Below are 20,200 nucleotides of genomic sequence, written 5' to 3'. Positions count from 1 at the left end.
GTAATTTCCCTATGTTAGTATTTTGTGCCAGCTTTCAGTAGCAAAACAGAACAGAGTTTTTTTTTTTTTTTTTTTAATAGGGGCACTTTGCTGCCATAATTTGGCCTATGAGCGAACCGTGCTTTATTCACATGGTAAATCAGATGAGGAATGCGGCCGTTCTGCTCAGGATGTCCTAACCGTCAGGAGCTGCAGAAGAGAGAAGGGTGCGTGGAAAGCAGCCAATGTATATGGCACATGTTCTGAAAATCCTGTATTCTAGGTCCCTAACAGAGTCTTTCCAACGGGAAGTATGATGAACAAAAATTCTGCCTTAGAATGGCGCTCCGAAGGGCTGACCTGGTCATTACTCTTCCTGCAGCTCCTGTGTGACCTCTGTCTGAGATGTGCATGTGTGTGGAACCGCGAGAGAGCAGACAACTGTACAACTAGTTTCATTTGACTGGGAAGACGTCTCCTTGAACCACGGTGTGGTGTAAGGAGGGGATGGACCAGCCTGTCCTAAATCAGGGCAGTTTCTGTCCCTTTCATCTTAAATTTCTTCTTTGTCTTGGAATCCTTCTTTCCATGCCCTACAGTTTTATACCAAGTTATTTCCACACCCGCACCGGCAGGAGTGACTTCTCTTGTCTGTCACCTGAAAGCCGATTGTTGGTTGGTGGTTTTTGTGCTGGTCTTTAGGTCTTCAGAGAAGGAGACGATTTATGCGCTCACAGGAAGCTTTAAAAACACCAGTGTTGTAGGTGTGACCCTGACCTCACTCCTTGCTCACAGGTTTCGTGTGGAACCTCGCACGCTTCTGGCACGGCGAGATAAGGCTCGGCGCAAGGGACGGCTGCAAATGGCTGCTTGTCCCGCAGGAAATAGGGGCGCTCCGTTTTCATCAGGAAGGCAAAGCAGATTTCTCTGTTGCCCAGACAGGCCCCACTTGCACTTAGCCTGTAAGAGCGCTTAGCTGAAGACGGAAAGTGCGTGTGCATGCGCGTGGCGGTGTGGTGTTGGTCAAAGGGTAAGACAGTGAGTAATGCACAGTCTGTGCCCATTAGTTGACCCAGTGCCACCTAAAAAAAGAAGCCACCGTTTTTATGTGCCCCTCTCCTGCTGGGGTCTCCTGTAGCGTGGCAGTGCTCGGGGGCTGGAGGGCGTGCTGTGGGGAGGGGTCTCCCCGCCTGCCCCCTGCGGTGTGCCTGACACTTTGGAACATTTGACTTCGTTCCCGTGAAGCTGCTGCTTTGATGGATTCAGTGGGTGTTGTGCAAAAGGCTGTTAGGACTTGGAGTCAGTGAGCTCGCATTTAGAGCGGGAGAGATGGACAGGCTTCCAGCGAGTCCCCTCCCGCTTTCCCCTTTCACTTGGGAGTTGGCCAGGCTCAGGCTCTCCTCCACGGGAACAGCCCACCCCAGTGAGCCTCGCGAGTAAGTAAGCTTCCACCCCCTCATCGCAGGGGGTCCGAGCTGCTGGCGGAGGGGCGAGGAGGAGGAGGCGGGCAGAGCTGCAGGGGCGGCGGGGGAGCTGACAGCGGCTGGAGCGGCACACGATGGCTCAGACGCCCTGTGGGACCGGCCCCTGGGCTCCTGGGGGTAAATGATGACCAGGTTGCCGCACAAGAAACTGCACAAACTCTTGCTCAGGAAGGTAAGGGGGCGACCGGGCGCTGCATGAGGAGTCCTGGGGGGAGTTCTGACAGCTTGCTGCTGGGAAATTCCTGCTGTCCTGATCTCCGCCCCCAGTGGGGCTAAAGTCAGAGCTGTTCTCTGGGGAGCCTGAGGCTGTCCGTCCCTGTCCCTGTCTGCCCCCCGAGTCACAGGTCAGGGGCGGGTTCAGAGAGCAGGTCCGCGTTTGCACTCGCCTTGGTTCTGAGGGCCCTTCCAGCCCAGAGGCATGCCGTGTATCACTCTCGTGTGCATTTGCACAATCAGGGAGGTGGGGTCACCAGTCACAGGTCTGCAACGTTAGAAGCAAAGGAAACGAAATACGATAAAGTTGACGTTTATTGAAACTGTTACTGAAAGCTGATGTTTTAGAAGAGATTCATTCAGCAGTCTGCCATTACATTTTTTTCCTTTGTAAAAAGCTTTTCTATTGTAGTAAAATGCATATCACATAAAAATTTGCCATTTACAAAATTTGCCATTTTCACCATTTTCATTTACCGTTTTAACCATTTTTGAGCATCCCATTCAGGGGCATTGGGTACATTGACTTAGCTCTGCGGCCACCCCCACCACCCGTCAGCTAAGCACCCTCATCTTCCCGGACTGAAACCCAAGGAACACTCGTCCCCACCGCGCCTGCCCCCAGCACTTACCAGTTTGTAAGTCTGGTAACTCAGACACGTTCTAGTCCCGTGAGATGCCTCATGTTACAGTCCAAGCCCAGCCGAGTAGCAGCTACAGTCTGTCTGTCGGATTTGCTAGAGAAATTGCTTTGAGTTGTATACCTTTTGTGGGGGGGGGTAATGAAATACAGGGTTTTAAAAATCACCAACATACTGACATAGGTATGGGATTTGTGAGTCAATGCTTTTTTGAGAAAATCTGTGATTTTCTAAATTCGTATCTGTTTTTTTTTATGCTAGACAAGAAATGTTCTGATTTCTCTTGTTCCTCTTTAGTAAATCTCTCTAAATTGATGTACGCTTGTTATATGCAGATTTGTGGTTAATAAATATGTTATTTGTAGATCTTAATGCATGAAAATATAATTTAAAGGTAAACGTATGTTTCATTTTAAAAATCACTCCTGAAATACTATTTTTAGTGATTTTTTAAGGTGAATATAAGCTGTTTCCGTCACTTCTGGGGTTAAGTAAACTGAGGCATTAAGGTGACAAGGGGCACGCCCTCCGTGTAGAAGGGTAGACGGATCTGTGCACCCAAGTTCACCCTGGACTTGCGCCCCCCCCCGGCAGCCCACTGCCCTCAGCACTGCTTCCTCACGTGGCTGTTGGCACCATCTGTGTGAGCCCACGTCTCTAGGAGCGAGTCCTCGTTGATACCCCTCCTCCCAGAGACGTCAATAAACAGTTATAATCAATTTGAGAGTAAAAAATAAGTAAGTGCCAGGGGAGGGGAAGGACATAAGGTAGAAAAAATGAATCCGAGTGCCCCAAATGGGGGTCAGGAGGGGCTGCAGCTCGCAGACGGTGCGGTGGGTGTCCTTCCGAGACGGCTGGCTCCCCGAGGCGTGGTACGCATACAGTTTGAGTGAAAACAAACAAAAACCCCAAGCCAGTAGTTCAGGTGAACGCGTGTCTTTTTGTCCCTGAACCCAGAGGGAAGCCTCTCCCGCAGGCCTTCCTGGAGCAGGCACCACAGGATACACGGTGAGCAATGTCTCCTGCTGAGTGCACGGCATCTCGTAATAATGTTTTTTGTGATGCCCTGAATTGTAGGCTCAGGGGTAAGACCCACATACAAAGCAGAAAAGCACTTCTATCAGAAGTCGACCCTCTGCTGTCCAGGCAGACAGCTGTCTGGAGATCTGACGTCATCAGGGAGGTCGGAAGCCACGTGGACACAGGCATGGATGTCAGACCCTCAGATGGTGCTTTAACTTTGGGGAGGGAGTCTATCCATTTCATTAGGATCTAGTGGACCTGAGTTAGGGTTCCTTGACAAGTGAGGGAATACAGTTTCTGTGCTGCAGGTTATGAGAAGGGGCTCATAAAATGTGGTTACTGGAATGGGTCTTAGAAATCACACAGCCCACTACAGTTTTCTAGACAAGGAGACTGAGGGTCTAGGACGTCGAAATGCCCAAGATCACACAGAGAGTCCGTGGCAGGGTGGGGCCCTTCCAAGCTTCTTCTGAGCCCTTCTCTTTATACCATGATGGGTAGATTTGTCATGGGTCAGCACCGCCCCCAGAACACTGTATTAGTGACCCCTAACCGCCCATGTTAACCATTCTTTATCTTCTGTATTTGACACTCTGACATCTGGGGAAGGCTGACCCCAGAGAGAAGGCCCCTCCCATGGTGAGCCAGTTCCTAGAGACAGCAAACAACTCATGGGGAGTGTACTTTACACATGCAAGTCAACCCCCTCAGTGGGGCTCTCCCTCTCTGGGCCACTAGCCCCTCACCTGCATCGCCCCAGGGCAGGTACAAGACAGCTAGCCCCCCGCCCTCATCACCCCCAGCAGGGACCAGACAGCTAGCCCCCTGCCCTCATCACCCACAGCAGGGACCAGACAGCTAGCCCCCCACCCTCATCACCCCAGGTCAGGTTCCAGATAACTGTGGGCAGCCCAACACCTGAGAGCCCACTGAAATTTTTCAAGCTAGGCAGTCCTAAGCCTGCTGACCCTACCTCACTTGTTCCTTCCCATGGAAACCTCAGTAAAGGTCCCCCGTTCCCTCTATCGCCTGACTGCCCGGGCTTCCCCGTGTGGCCCTGCATGTCGTGCTGTGCCCCCACCTTTTGGGGATGTGAGTCACAGACTGTCTTCCCGGTGACAGCTGTCTCCTGCCCGCTGGCCTTGCCATCCCTGAAGAGTAATCCAACCTGTATTGTAAAACACACTGTCTGTTGTTTCTGAAACATTCAACATACATGTTGTGTGAAATAAGACAGGTGAGACCACGTCCCGTAGTTGAGAAAGTGCGGCAGGTGACAGCACTGATGCAGGGGATTGTAATGAAGCCGACCCCGGGTGGCGGGCACCCTGAGTCCTGCGAAGGGGCTGAGACTCTGTATGGCGGGGGGCCTGGTCGGTGGGGAACCAGCATGAGAGAGCATTGTGGAGGAAGTTCACAGCACGAGCAAAGGCATTGCCCAGAGCTTGAGTCACTGCCCGCGGTGTTGCACGAGTAGGGGTCTGATAAGTGCGTGTGTTCTGGTAGGAAATCCCAAGGCTTTCCGTTGTTGACCCCAGAGAGCCCACGGGCAACTCAGTTCCGTGTGTTTTCCCACTTTCATAGGCGCTGACGACTGTTTATCAAGCATGTTGCGTGTAATAATGATAATAACTTCATCATGATGACGTGTCACATTAACAGCCTTCATGTATAGCAGGTGAAACGTGGTTCTCGCGGTGACAAGCTCTCACTACAATGGCTGATCTGTTTCCCTCTGGATGCACTTCTAAACTGCAATGTGACTTTTTATTAAGTTCATCAGAACTGATGTGTTTTTTGTTTTTACAATGTGTGTAACATTAGAAAGTTAGTTGTGGAAGAATGTTTAAGGTCAAAACAGAGACGGTGATTGTTGTGCACGTAAAGGACATTTTGTGTCCGTAGGACAAGAAAAAAATCATCCAACAACATTGTCTACAGCTAGTTCGTAAAAAATATATATATATATATATACATATATATGTAAGCAATAAAGTTTTGACTTGCTAGGAATGAGGGGGGAGAAATATAATTATATTGTTTTAAAAGCATAAGCTTGAGAAGAATTTCTACCACACTTGAGGGACACTTAAAAGACCGGTAAGAGAGGAGTGTTTAAAGGCAGTTTATATTGAGGATTATTTAAAGACTGCTAATACAAAACATATTCTGGTCATTAGAAACCGGTTGCAGGAAAAGAAAAGAAGGAGAGAGCGTTATAGGAAGTTTAATTCAGAAACCATTTGCCCATCTATTGATTCTCTTTCCAATTTATCAACAAAAAATTCTGTTCAAAGGAAATGGATAACAGTGAGCTTCGAAGAAATTGAGAAGTCAGGTAAAAATACAAGCAGCTGGAATGTCAGGAAAGAATGGGAAAGTCGTTCTTGGAACGCCCCGGCCTGACGTCTCTGTATGACTCCACACTTGCGGCTCCCCAGACCCTGTGATCTCCTCAGACCCGTGAAGCCACAGACTGGACTCCATTTCTCTGCTTGTCTGGAATAGTTACCCCGCAGCGCACGTGTACGTCTTACGATGATGGGGCACGTGAGTAGGGACGCTGCTTCTTGAGAACGGAGTGGAGAGACCCAGGATCCGCTTTCTGTCACGAAGGGTGTGAGTGGAGAGAAAATACCGAGGCGGCCTCCAGTTAATAGTAAGACTGCTTATGTTGGAAAATAGAATGGAGACTTTAAGTGTATTGTTGGGTCTTTACAGAGACTGTTTTCCTGAAGTCGTGACTAAGGTTTTATGTGCGAGAGGCTTATTTTGAGGTGGTCAAAGGAAGTCAGGTGCGTACCGCTGGGTAGCCGGCGATGGTGTCTCTTTGTTCTACCCGAGGGTGATGGTTCGTCCGTTCCGTGAGTGCTAGTTCCGGAGCGTGGCGCCGGCTGTGGACAAGGTGGCGGGGCCTACCCTCTTACACCCCGCAGGACAGCCGGCGCTCTGCCCTTGGTGAACCGTGGGCTCCACGCAGGAATAGCATGGCATTCAACGCCACGTCCAGGGAAATGGCACCTTGTTCTGCCTCCTGTGGGAGGCCCCCCAGTGCGAGCTGTTCACAGCGAGCAGGCTGGCCCCGCCGTGTCACAGCGCCGTCCGGGCTGGAAGTGGTGAGCTCCCAGTGGAAAGCGTAAGGCTCACCGCAAGGCCCGGCCTGGGCTGCAGTGACCACATAGGGAAGCATCCCCAAGAGCGTCCATCCCTCTGGTCCAGGTCTCACCAGGAAATGAGCCACCACCAGCACAAAACTGTGGGACGGGCACGGTGGAGGAGCAGGGATGGGAGGTGGCATCGCAGGATTCAAACCCGCGTCCTCCTCTGAGCTCTAACTGCTCTGTGCGCTGTCTTTCCCTCCGACAGAGTGGGAGGGCCCAAGGAAGGGATCACCAAGGCCTAGAACCTTCCTTAAATGGAATCACTGTGTGATAACCTTCTCATGCATATGGGTCGATCATCTTTGAGTTAAGTCAGTTATTTAACAACACATTCATTTTGTTAGCCAATGTCCTCTTTTGAAGTCAACAGCTCTTTACAATTTTACTAATGCATAAAATAAGCTCGCTCTCTGAAGATTTCTTTCCGTTTATTCTGAGTTATCTTCCGGTTCTTGAATCTGGGGCTTTGTAACAGGTGTGGCTCCAGCTTTCCTCACGACCACGTGGCCGCGCAGATGCCCCTCAGAGTGTCTGTCCCGCGTGAACGTCCCGCCAGGCTCGGCTGCTGGCCTTGGGCGGCCGCCCGACCACCCAGTTTGCTAGGCTGGCCCCTTCTGCAGGATAAAGGCTATAATTAAAATTGTTAGAAACAAAGTCTTTATTTAAAAGAATAAACACTGACTTTACATAATTTCTAGTAACTGCACGTCAGCCATTGATAAGTTTTTAGAGCGAAATTTTTAAAATATTAACCCCCGGGTACAGATTAATTGCCTTTTTGACTAGACAGGAGGAAAGTAGTACATTGTAACCCTCACAGACCAGGCCTGCTGTTACCTCTCTCTGTTGTTCAAGGTCTTTTTCTCATGGGAAGACTGGCTTCTGCTTTTCAGGATTTTCTTTGCTCCACAGCCTGTGAGCTGTGAACAGTCGTGAAGAATATTCTGTTTGTTCTATAGATTCCCAGGAATCTGTGCATCTGTTTGACTTTGCATAAAATCCCAAATTGTCTAAGTGTTAGAATCCACTGGTGTTACAAAGTCCCATCCAACTGGCTTGAGCAAAAAAGAATGGAAATTTGTGGAGCTCACAAACGGGAGATGCAAGAGCACCGTGGCTCTGGGCTCAGACACACCGCCTTCCGTCCAGGCTCCTTACCAGGGCGGGGTCTGTCCCGGCCCTACGTGGCGGCTGCTTCACGTCACCACATGCCCAGTCCAGCAGGAGAGAGGGGCCTTGCTCCACACCCCTCCTGTCATCTGTTCCCTGTCCCCAAGGGCAAGATGGGGGGGATGGATCTCCGTGCAGACATGGAGCCTTCTTCAGGCCTCCCCTTTGAGGGTTACCAGCAGGTGCTCGGCGGTTTCCCACAGCGGCACAGGTGACCCCCAGCACACCCGCAGAAATCCTCCCTGTGACTTGTGTGGTTCCCGCCCCTGGAATTCACCACCTGACTTAGCCTGCGAGACCCTCCAGAATCACCAGGCCGGCAGGCTGGTTTTCCCACTCCTCCTGAAAAACAGGCAGCTTCGAAGTCCCATCGGTGAGGTTTTCAGGAAGCGGCATGGGGTTGGCCACACTGGCTGATTTGCAGAAATGATGCTGTAATTTCTTATTTCTCGGTTGTGTCCCCAGGGACCTGAAAGGACTGCCGTCCCCTGTAGCTGCAGGGGCCATTCAAGGTGCTGTGCTCTGTGATTTGCTGAGCTGTGGGGTACGAGGCAGGGCAGCCCTCCCAGAAGGACACGTCCCACTTGAGTGCATGGGCTGAGGCCCTGCCTCTTTAAAGGCAAATAGAACCTGTCCCCCAGAAGCTGAGCCTTTCTCTCTGTGTGTGATCATAATCTACGCAGCAGGGGGGAGATCTCAGCGCTAGGGGAAGACCCCCCTTCCAAGGGGAGGCCTTGGGTGTATGGGATTTCCAGCTTCTGTTGCTGGGGTCCAGTGCGCTCCTTGAGTCACAGATCTGCTGGGGACGAGCCACATGGCCCTCCTTCCTGAAGGCCAGAGGTGAGGCTTTCATGGCACGGCCCCAGGGAGCGATACTGTCCTCTATCCCCGAGGGACGTGCCAGGAACACAGCAGGTGGCTGCCCTCATGTACGGACAGTCTGCATCATCTGGGGAGAGGACTTTGTGCTCGTGGGGACGATGAAGGGGCAAAGAAGGGGGCAGCCTGGTCAGGAGGACGCAGTGCCGGGAGGGAAAAGGAAGCAAAAAGGAAGGAGCTGGGTGTCTGGGAAAGAGGAGGAAGGCCTGGTGCGGGGCTCAGGGATGGAGCGTGGGTGGGGAGGTCACAGGTGCTTGTGTGTGTGTGTGCGTGTTTGAATCCAGTCCTGTGTTCCCCCAAATTCACATGTTGGGAGTCCCACCCCCCAGGACCTCAGAGGGTGACTGTGTTTGGAATCAGGGCCTTTACAAAGGGGATTACATGACAATGATGTCCTTCGGGTAGGCCCTGACCCCATATGACTGGTGTCCTTACAGGAAGAGGAGATTAGGGCATAGACGTGCACAGAGGGGTGAGCAGGTGGGGCCCAGGAGGGAGGACCAGCCCCGCCGATGCTGGATCTCGGACGCGGCCTCTGAAATGGGGGAGACAGCGTCTGTGGAGAGCCACCCAGCCTGTGGTATTTGTTAGGCAGCCTGGCTGACTCCTACAGGGAGAGGCTGGACGGATGCCTGGCTGCAGCTTTGGGCGGGGCGGCCTCCATGGTCTCCGGCTGGAGCTGCCACACTTGTCACTGACTGAATCTGGTGACAGCTTCCTCGTTCTTCTGAAACGGGGGACAGAGCCTGGCCAGAGGGGACACGCAGAATACAGCAAGAGCTGTCCGCCACTGCCCACATACCCCCAGGGTTTCCGGCCTCGCCCGTGAAGGCATGCAGTCATGTCTGAGCCTCTCTGGGCTCTGCTCCTCCGCCGTGGGCCCCCCTGTCCCTCCTGGTGTGCACCTCTCTGCCCTCTTCCCGCAGCTGCCGTGGCGGAGGGCCCAGCATTGTTTATACTGTTACTCTCCTGCCTGTCGCCATAGAGGCCGTGCTGGGAAACGAGGGAAATGCCCCAGGGGCCCTCCTGCAGGCTGCATGCTCCCCAGCCGGGCTGGTGACAACGCGGGCTGCAGGTGTCAGGCTGCTGTGTACCCACATCAGTGGCCGCCGTGGCCCACGACCCACCAGTGGTGTGCGGCCAGGGGGTGCCCTGAGGCCTTCGCCTCCCCGGCCGAGGGCGAGGAACCCTGCTGCAGGCCTCCAGAGGTCACTGCACCACCGGGGCTAGGTGTCCTCAGGGACTTGGGACGGAGAATGCAGGTTAGTGGACAGCACTGCATGAGGGCCAGGGGCCGCGTGCGAGGAGGGGCCGCACCACGTCCTTCATCCCCGACGTGGGGTATGGAAGCGCCGACTAGAAACTCAGGTGTTCTGGGGGTGAGCAGACAGGAAGACTCGCGATCGCTGTCATGTGTTTGGGCCCCAGAGCCGACACTCAGGTTTGATGGGGAGGACAGGCCTTCTGGCAGCGTGAGAAGCTGGTGTGAGAAGGACAATATTCACAATTCTGTGTCTCTCTGAATCTCCCTCTATTTCTTCCTTGAAGGGAGGTGGGGCTCTGCATGCCTGGGAGCCCAGGACCGGCCTGATGTGGGCCGGTTTGTCATGTGGGCCCATGAGTGGAAAAGGCGAGGGGGAGAAGGGCGAGAAGCCCCTCGCCGCATCCGTGTGCGAGGATGGCAAGCAGCTGAGCCCGGCGGACACACACGTAAAATCCCGTGCATGTCTCAACCTAGTAGGGTTCTGTGGGAGCAGGATAGCTCCCCTGGGGCGCAGGACGGGCCTAACGAGCTCTCGGTAGAGTCAGAGCGGTTGTCATAGCAGCTAAGGCCACGGCCTCTGCTAGACGTTCAGCCGTGTGTGGTGTTGCACGCTTGCCCCACCGTTATTTTATATCACGCGCTCATGAGAAGCGTGACGTGGCTAAGCCACGGGATTGGGAATACACTTGGCTTCAGGCTTGTTCACTCTGCCGGGCTGAGCCTCTGGGTCTGTTGTTTCTCCAGGGAGCTGTCCCACAGCAAGTCCTCCCCGCTCGGCCCGGAGAGTCCTTGCCCGCGCCCCTCCCTGGGGCACCCACGACCCTGCAGATTTGGCTTTCATGGGCTGCCTCCCTGTGGTGGCAGCTCGGTCCTCACAAGGCGAGCCCACGGGGAGGCCTCCCTGGTGTCTCCTCTCCTGGGGCTGGCAGCTCAGACCCAGCTCTGGAGCCTCTGGTTGCCAGCTGGTTGGGGGCAATCTAGATTGCCTGGCGCCCGGGGCTCGCGTGCATCGCTAGAAAAATAACGCAGGAATAAAGCACAGGAAGGCGTTCGGGTGGCAGGGGAAACAGGTCTTTCTTGCCCCATTCTTAGAATAGTTTTGGGGGAAATACATTAGCTTTTTAAATACTGGTTCTTTAGCTCCATGATAACTGTCTTGGGAAGAGTTCTGGCTGTCCGCTGGGCTGATGCTGTGGCCTTACCCCCATGCCTTCAGCCGGAGGGACTCCTGCTTCCTTCTGGAGCTGTCTGCTTGTGCTGGGGCCAGCGTGTGTGTCCAGCCCCTCGGGGCTGGTGCAGGCACAACCTGGAACAAGATTTGCCCTTGTCTTGTCACCCCCCCCCCAGGGCTTGTGCAACATCAACACGGTCATGATCAAGCCTGTCCACATGGAACTCACACCTGCTTACACAGTTAAATAAGCCTTATGAGTGATGGGGACAAGTTTGGTGCAGGACCTCGCTCCGTGCCTCAGAGGAAAAGAAAGCATGAGAAGGGAGCAGAGTGTGGGGAAGGGGGTGAAGGGGTGAGTGACGGAGGGAACGCTTCGTGGTCAGGTGCTGCTGGTAAGGGCCCTCCCCTGTGAGCACATGGATGCAGGACGGGGGGCAGGGCGGTTGACACTTGGCTGACCCTCGCCTGCACACTTAGGGTGCAGAAGCGGTTCACGAGCCATCAGCATGTTATTAACGAGATGAGGATTCTAATTACCCTCATCCAATTAGGTGGCACTCATTAGGGGCTGAGTTAGCCACTCAAGTGCCAGCTTATATTTATTTTTGTGCTTTTCTTTTTCCAGCTGGAAAAAAATTAAATTTAGCAAAGTACAGAACATGATTTGGTATTCACCATCCAACATTTAGACACCACGCTCGCGGGCACGCTGCACTGGGACAACATGAGTACATTTGATCTGGATCATGTTGAAGGCAAGCTGAGGTCCCTTTTGCAAACCTCAGTCCCACCCACCACCCCTGTGCCATTAAGCCTGCCACCAGCTTGAATTCGGGGTGCAGTGCACATCTTTCGTTCTGTAGCACGGGTATGAGGAACGTACGTATGAACAGTGCGTAGAATCGTTTTATGTGCTTTTACAGTGGAATCACCCTGTACGTATTTTTCTGCGATCCACGCTTTTCCCTTCAGTGCTACTGGTGTTCCTTTCCTTACTCGCCCTTCCTGCTGGACATCCACATTCTGTCCGAATTTTGGCGGCTAAATGAGGCTGCCGTGGCCTCCTGCCGTTTTCTGTGTAGACGTGGAATTGTGTCAGAAAGCGCATTTTAAATTTTATTAGATTACTGCCAATTACTATTCAGATTTCTGCTAAGTGGGAGGATGCTTGATATTTTCAGACTTTTAAAATATTTTGCCAGCCTAACGTGAGATATTTTAATCCGTGTTTCTCTGTTACTGGTGAGGTTGGGCATTTATTGAGATATCTTATTGGCCATTTTCGTTTCTTTGTGAATTATTTACACCCTTTGTTTATTTTTCTATTGGGTTATCTGTTCTCCTTAACGATTCCTGATGTTCTTTATAAATTCTAGACGTTAGTCCCTTGTCACAAAAGCTGCAAGTAGCTTCAAACCGCTTGTGGTTCTTGTCTCTGCGTGGGGCCTTTTGTAATAAGAAATGTTTGAGCTTTGCAAGCCAATCAGTATTTGTCTTCATCTTTTTGTTTGTTGCTTAAGAAGTTCTTCCTACCCTAAAATCATAAAGGCCGTCTCTTTTCCTTCTAATACTGAATTATTCTTTCTTTCTAGTGCTAAATTTGGTTTTGTATATAGTGATATAAAAACCAAATTAATTGCCTTCTAGAAAGACAGCTATTCTCTGGATCAGCTGAGCTGTCCTTGACCAGCCTCTCCCTTCTCTGATACTTCTTTGTATATGTTTTATTGGTTTTAAATGTACATCTTAGGTGCTATGAGCCCTTTAACCTCGAGTAAAGTACTCTGATTATTTGGCTGAAAATTATTTTTGAAATAGGCGTTAAGACACCTCGTTCATTCCAGATCACAGTTTTCAACAATGCTGGGTTTCGAGTAGATTGTTCCTTAGGGAGTAACAGGAGAGGCGTTGGATCTGGACCAGAGGGAGGTCAGGGAATGCCTTGCGCTCTACAAGGACTGTGTTCCTAGAAGATGTTTTAGGACATCTTTCCCACCCCTGCTGGCATGGAAGGTCCCTGGACATGGGTCCTGGCACTGGGCACAGAGCCTGGCTTTGGCAGATGTTGCATAGACATTTAGGGAATTAATGATTTTAAAGCGTGGTGTATAGGAAACAATGAAGGAGCTGGTGTCATTGGCATGAGGAGAAGAACACAGTAAAAACAGGGTATGTTTCCAAACATGGCCATTTTGTGGAGAAGGGTTCTAGGTATCGTGGGGCCAGCGGGTGGAAGCTGCAAGGGGGCAGGTCCATTCACACTTCGCTCTTCTGGGATTCACATCCACCCAGGGAGGCAGGGGCTGGCCCAGTGGAGGTGCGTTCTGGCCATCAGGTTGCACTGGCCGGAGAGGGCTATGTGAATGTGTGATTGTCCCCGTAACGGTGGGGCCCCTTGACCTGAGGCTCCTGCTTCCATAACGACAAGCTCTTCCTCTGTCTTTTATGGAATTTGTGGTGTCCGCGCCGCACTCTTTCAGTGACCTGACTCAGGCACAAGCAAAGCCGTAGCAAACGAAACTGATGGACTTCCAGTCCGGTCCAAAGGGCAGGACCCAGGCTGTTTTCACACACGTGTGGGGTTCTTCAAGCAGTTCATCTGGAGATCCTTAAACCTAGCGGATTTCTCGTAGTTCATACTTGTAAGTTTATCTGCTTCAACTTTTTGCATTATAGCTTTAAGTGACTTGCAGATTTAGAACTGTTTAAAAATGGAATAGCACCATGCAAAATATCAAGGAAAAGAGGAAATGTTAAAATCGTTGAAGACATGAGTTTAGACAAGTTAAATGTGAATGACTCACTGCAGATGCTAAGCTTGTCATGAGTTTTATAAATATCTGCTAACTCTTGTAAATTTTATTTCTGATGTTAGGGTGTTTTTTCCCCTCTCTCCGCTTAAAAATAACTCCTGACTTTTTTCAACAGTCTGCATTGAAGCAATATTGCTGATATGTGTATAAGACTGTTCACATTTCCAGACCTATGTGTGTTTTTGCAAACATTCGTCTTGCAGATACACAAATTGATGTGTCCGGGCTCCAACTATACACCTGTTGTTGTGTGATGCTTGAAAATGTCTCCTGAGAACCCCCGGCAGGAAAGGGATGGTAACTTCTAGTGCCTTTGGGTATTTTCTCGATGGTGTGTCCCATTGCTGGAATCAAACATTTCTCTTCTTGTTTTTTTTTTTTTTAAAGATTTTATTTATTTATTCGACAGAGATAGAGACAGCCAGCGAGAGAGGGAACACAAGCAGGGGGAGTGGGAGAGGAAGAAGCAGGCTTCTAGCGGAGGAGCCCGATGTGGGGCTCAATCCCATAACGCCGGGATCACGCTGAGCTGAAGGCAGATGCTTAACCGCTGTGCCACCCAGGCGCCCCCAAACATTTCTCTTCTGAAAGCAAATTTTCCTTTTGAAACTCCATGGATTGGGGCCTCCCACGTTCTGTGCAAAAGTTTGCTATCTCCCTGGCAGATCTCATTGTACCCAGTTATGCAGATTTTTTTAACCCAAGAAAGCCATATTCTCTTCATCTGTAAAATGGGACCAGTACTGGTAACGACTTCTAGGGCCCTAGGGACAATGGAATTAGTCAAACTTGAAAGACAATTGAATGTGCCATGTTGTAAGGCAGCCCCCACCTCAAAGGCACGATGAAAGACTACGTGTTAGCTGGTATAGATGCTGGTATCTAACCATGGCCTGCATGGTAGGTCCCTGTGTGTCTAAGGGCTGCCCTGGTGTTCATGCTGCACAGTCCCTGGCTCTGCTCGTGAATGACCTTGGCATCTGGCCCTTCCGTTCTCCCGCACCTGTCCCTCCTCTGTCTTCCTCCAAAGCTGGGGTTCCCACCTGTGGTGCTCTGCTATCTTCTAGCAATAAGTAGTGCAAGATATCTGCCTGAGGGACTGAGCTAGGGAATTTGCTGGAAGGGTTTCTAAAAGGTGGGTGGACTTCCTCCCCAAACAGTGGCTTTTAGGATTGTTCAGCTATAACTTCCCTTTCTGTCATTTTATTTATAATATGACTACTATTGCTACTCCTACTAAAAATGAACTGGAAATAACCTAAATGTACATTAATGCAGGATTGGACTATTCAACAATAAAATAGATATTCAAATGTTAATTGATAGGGCAAAAGTCCGCATGTATAATATGCCAACAGTAGAGTATGAGACAGTGATATAGAAAAAACTGTATTTTAATTAAAAGTGAATATGTGTGTATGCCTAAAATTCTAGGATATAAAAGACAATGTCAAAGTGAGTTTTCTGTGAGTGATGACTTTACAATGTTTATTTTACTTCATATAATTTTCTTTATTTTCTAATTCTTTAGCAATGAGAAATAGCGGTTTTCTTCGTGATCAGAAAAATAGTTATTTCTCTTTATGAAAAAATTAACAAACAGTGTATATTAAAGGGGATTTGGGTTAATTTGGGGTCCATCTAAACTGGGAATATACTATATTTCTGGTTACTCTAATTGCCATGTGTCTCCCGCCCTAAATTTTCCAAGAGTAGAGGCATATGTATTTTTTTTAATCTCTAAGTTAAATCAGCTAGCATTTGAACTCTTATTGTGTGCATAGCCACACTGGGGCTAGAAGGGTGGGAATGGTGCCCTCAGGTAACTCATCATCTAGCCAGGACCACTGGCTCCAAAACTTAGCAATAGAGCAGAAAGGATAAGTACAGGGTGGCAGGAGGAGAAGACAGATACACTTGTGTGGATGTATGGAGGAAGAAGCATTACTTCTAGAAGGGGTGTGGGTAGACCAACACATTTCCAGGAGACACAGTATTTGGACAATACGATAAACGATGGGCATATTTGTCATCTATTACTGTGTGACAAAGTTTTCTAAAACTCAGTGGCTTAAAACGACACATGGCTATGTTTCAAGTTTCTGTGGGCCAGGAATGTGGGTCCCAAGCTTCAGGGTCGCCAGCGTAGGTGTTGGCCAGGACTGGACTCATCTGAAGACTCAGCTGGGGAAGGATGTCCTTCCACCTCCCTTGGCTGGGGTGTTAGACCACAGGCCTCAGTTCTTCGCTGGCTGTTAGCTGGAGGCTGTGGCAGTTTCTTGACATACAAGCATCTGCAACACAGACAGCAGCTTGCTTCGTGAGGGTGTGCGTGCGGAGGAAGCCAGAGCTTGCTAGCAAGTCAGAAGTCACAATCTCTTGTCACCTAATTGCAGAAGTGACAATGCATTGTCGTTACCATTTTCTGTGGGTTTGAAGCAAGATAGTAGGTTCAGCTCACACTCAAGGAGGGGGATGGACCAAGGGGACAGACACCAGGAGGTGTGTTCATTTTGGGACACCTCAAAGGCTTCCCACCATATGGAGTTGTGTGTGTAGATGTTGGGGTGGGGTGGGTACCCAGGAAGAGCTGAGCAAGGAACAGTGAGTAAAACCGTGACCCTAATTTTAGAAATGTGACCCTCCTCATAGTCCTTGCTAAGAAAGCACATTCCTTTTTGGTACTTTGCTTTTCCTTCCTCAGAAGGTAATGACAGATTTTCTCAATGTCGAGGTCATTATATAAAGGGACTAATGCTGAGCTTCTGGTAACACTTAAAGTCATGGGATCACAGCCTCTGTGCCTGAGAGTTCCCAGAGGGCTTTCCATGCCCAGATACAGCGTCTTTCAAGTCCACGACTGTGAGTGGGTCCTTTACATGAGGACGCAGACCAGGGACCCAACTCACCTGGGGGACTAGCCTGGCGTTGGTGAGCATGGCTGGGATGAGCCCCTCACTTAGTCTCTGTCTTAGTAGCTCTAAAGGAATAAACGTTTCCTACGCGAGAAGAATTTGCGAAGAAGTAGTCTAGAATTCTCTTTAACACCTGGGGTGTGTGCAGCCTCTCTCACTTATAGAGTCCTCCGTGTCTGCTGGGTGCTGATTAAGTTCTGAGGTCTGAGTCATTTCACAAGGCATCTGGATACACACACTTAGGAATCTAAGGGGGTTAATTAAGCACTTTTTGGAGTAAAGAGCAAACTGTGGGTACATAACCAATTATTACACCAGGCTGAGGCAGGCAGGGGCGAAGGGTCATGGCTGAGCATGATTTATTAGGTAATGAGAACTTGACAGCTTTGAAGATCTGTTTGTTTCTACATAATTGGACAAGTGCAACCCCTTTCTTTGTAGATTAAGCCCAGCATGATCGCTATTCAGCAGTGAGAAGAAATGACCTGAAAATTTTATATCTTAGTCAGGATTTCAGATAAATTCAACACCTAGAACCTTCCTTGATAGAGGGGGCAGAGCATGTCACAGCTTTAGGTTCCTCTGTGAACACATGCAGGTGTGCAAGCTTTGCCACTCCCCTGCCCCCCACTCCTGTCTTCTCTCTCCAGTCAGTCATGGTTCTGGGAGGACAGGTCTTCAGGGATTTTCCAATTCTGTCAAATCTGCCAAGAGATACCTTTCATTTCCTCTTGCCATGAGGACGCTGTCAGCTACGCTGTGGTTTGCGAACTTTATACCTGGAAGAGAAAGGCTTCTCCTGCTCCCTCTGGGATTCCCATCCCCAGGCGGCCACCTGCCCTTTCCATCCTCCAGCCACACTGATGACCCACAGAAGTTGTGCAGGGACTCGGGTGGGGTGGGCCTGTGCCCCAGGAGTCTTGGAGAAACAAGTGTTGACAGGATAAACAGTGGATTTCTAAAAGAGGTTTTAGAACTTTGCAGATTTAGGAGTGGATTTTTTTGTGGTTAGGAAAACTTTCTGAGTGGTCTTGACCTCCCCACCACATACAACCTTGATATTTTGTGCCTCTCTCTTGAGTTTGGAAAAAAAATTACTGGAGAAATGAAAGGAATTCAAAGAAAAGGACAGGAAAAACATAACAGAAGCCAACCTGTTGGTTCAATTGAAAGAGCGGGAGGGTCAGAAATGACATCCTCACTTGGAAATCCCCTGAGAACGGTGTGCGAGCAGCACCCAGTTACGATGTGCTCTTCCCACAAGTGACTCCTGAGAAAATCTCAGCAGAGGCTTTCAAATGAGATTCAAGAAACAGGACAGGATGACTCGGTGGACTGAACATGTTTTGAGACAGATCCCTTCAGCCCAACTTGTAAGACGTGAAGTAGAAATGCTCCGTGAGCCTCCAGAATTTTCTAACGGAAAAACAGAGGTGAAATCACGCATGTAGAGTCACTCCCATATTATCTGCACGTGTGCCGTCTTACTTCGGTGACAACCAACCAGATAATCGGTTTCTGCATGTGTTGATGAGTCTGAAGGTTGTAGGGAGTTTTACCATGAACTTTATCATTTTGGGAACGTTTGTAACATGTTTTTAACAAACCCGTCAGTACGTTGTTCAACTGCATCCAATGCGTACCCATAAATCACACATTCTGCATCTCCGACAGAGCCAGAGCACGCGGCAGGAACGCTCCCTCGGGTGCAGACTCAGTTCATCCACCGCACGGCTTCATCAAATCTCTTTCCTGTAGACATTCACATTTTTTGGGGTTCCTGTTGTCATTTTGCTTTACCAGTCACTGCCATCCATGTATTTCCTTTGTGAGCCCGTGGCTCGTGCCTGGAAGTGGGCCTGCCGGAGAAGAGGGAGCCATTGTTCCCGGCTTTGCTGACGCAGCCGAAGTGTGACTCGCGTGAATAGGTGGGGTCACTTCTCAAAGCCCTTTCAGGCTTGCTGGGAATTGGACCTGAGATTGTCTTCCTGGGAATCACGACTTGGAAACTGGATCTGAAGGAGCTCAAGGGCGTAGGTGCGACTTTATAGTTTGTAATCTGAGACTCCTTTCTGTCCGAATGATGTCTTACTGATGGGGTTAACAAGGGGATATGGACTTTCCAAATCTGTGATACTGTATCATTCCGTGTATGAGAAGTTTGTCATGGAAAGGTGAGTTTGCTTAATATTTCATGAGACCAATTCATAAAATATTTAACTGTCCCGGAAGGAGAAGTTGCTTTATAAATGAAACGTGGCTCCGTTCATTGCTGGCTCAGCATCCGCTGTGCCAGGCACGTCCCAGCCCGGCGTTCCGGCCGACAGGTGCAGCATCGCGGGGACAGTAAACCTGCATCATTAATTCTTGCTGCTGTCAGGCCCCACGTACCTTGTGTAAACTCATTAGGTCTCCTAATGCTCTTACTGAACAATGGCTGACTGTTTTAATTGGCATATAAAAGAACCAGTTGCTGGAACCTCCTGATGAGAGCTGCTCGCTGCTGCTGGCGAGCCAAGCGGTTACACCCTCGTTGGGTGTAAGGTGTCCGTGCCATTGCTCGAGACTTGTATTTTTTTCCATGAGTCTAGTTGTTTCCCTTCCACCTGGGTGGGTGGTGCTTCGGGGAGGAAGAAAGCCCTGTGTTGACTCCTCTTCTGTGTAAATGCTCTCCAGAAGGTCCACATCTGCTATCGGGAAGCAGAAACTAATGGTGAGAGTGGTCTTGTTCCGCCATAGCAAAAAGAGCAGCGGTATCTCTGGTCCGTGAGCCCCTGTGGGCACCGCTCCCCCCATGCCTGCCGCGGCCACCCCAACCCACTGAGGCCTGTCCAGGCTTCTGAACACAGGACCTCAGCTCCCACGCTGGAGAAAGTGGCAGCAGTGACCTCAGTTCCTGTCTCCCTCTGACAAGTGGGTCTTTGCCCAGACCACCGTCACCCGCTCGCTTCAGCCTCCAAGGATGAAACCCTCTACCTGTGTGGGGCCAACAGCCCTCCACGTGGCAGATGTACCCCTGCCCCAACAGGATCCTGGAAATCTCACTGCACCATCTCCCCTGAGTGCTGGTGCCCCCAACTCAGCCTACACACTCACTCAAGTCCTTTCTCCCAAGGAAACCCGGGAGCGTGGCTTTGACCGTGCATTCCCCTCTGACGCCCGCCTTCCTCCCCTCTGTCCTAAGCGGCATGGGGATGATAGGAAGGACATAAATTCATACTGCAAGGTAACATCCGAATTACCGTATGAGCCGACAGGGAGGATGGGGGCAGGACCAGAAGAGCCATGAGGCTGGTGCCCACAACTCAGCCCAGAGGGCCCTGCGTCTTCCGGGAATGGATATGCGCTCTCCTTGTGTGCTCTGGATTTCCTCGGTGACCGTGTAAGAGACTAGCAGGCGGTCTGCAATCTCCAGGCAGCACGTCGATCAGGTCCACACTGCTCTGATCGGTGACTGGGTTCACGTCACTCCCTTGGGCCTATA

The 20,200-nt window shown here is 50.4% G+C and overlaps 1 protein-coding gene across 2 annotated transcripts in view; it reads left to right on the top strand.

Moving 5' to 3' along the window:
- The window catches only part of RPS6KA2 (ribosomal protein S6 kinase A2), a 341,018-nt gene that overhangs the window by 58,799 nt on the left and 262,019 nt on the right, over positions 1-20,200 (top strand). The gene's annotated exons all lie outside the window — the stretch shown is intronic.

The sequence above is a fragment of the Ailuropoda melanoleuca genome, chromosome 10, assembly GCF_002007445.2.
Source record: "Ailuropoda melanoleuca isolate Jingjing chromosome 10, ASM200744v2, whole genome shotgun sequence".
Taxonomy (NCBI): Eukaryota; Metazoa; Chordata; class Mammalia; order Carnivora; family Ursidae; genus Ailuropoda; species Ailuropoda melanoleuca.
This window is presented reverse-complemented; position numbering and strand designations above follow the sequence as displayed.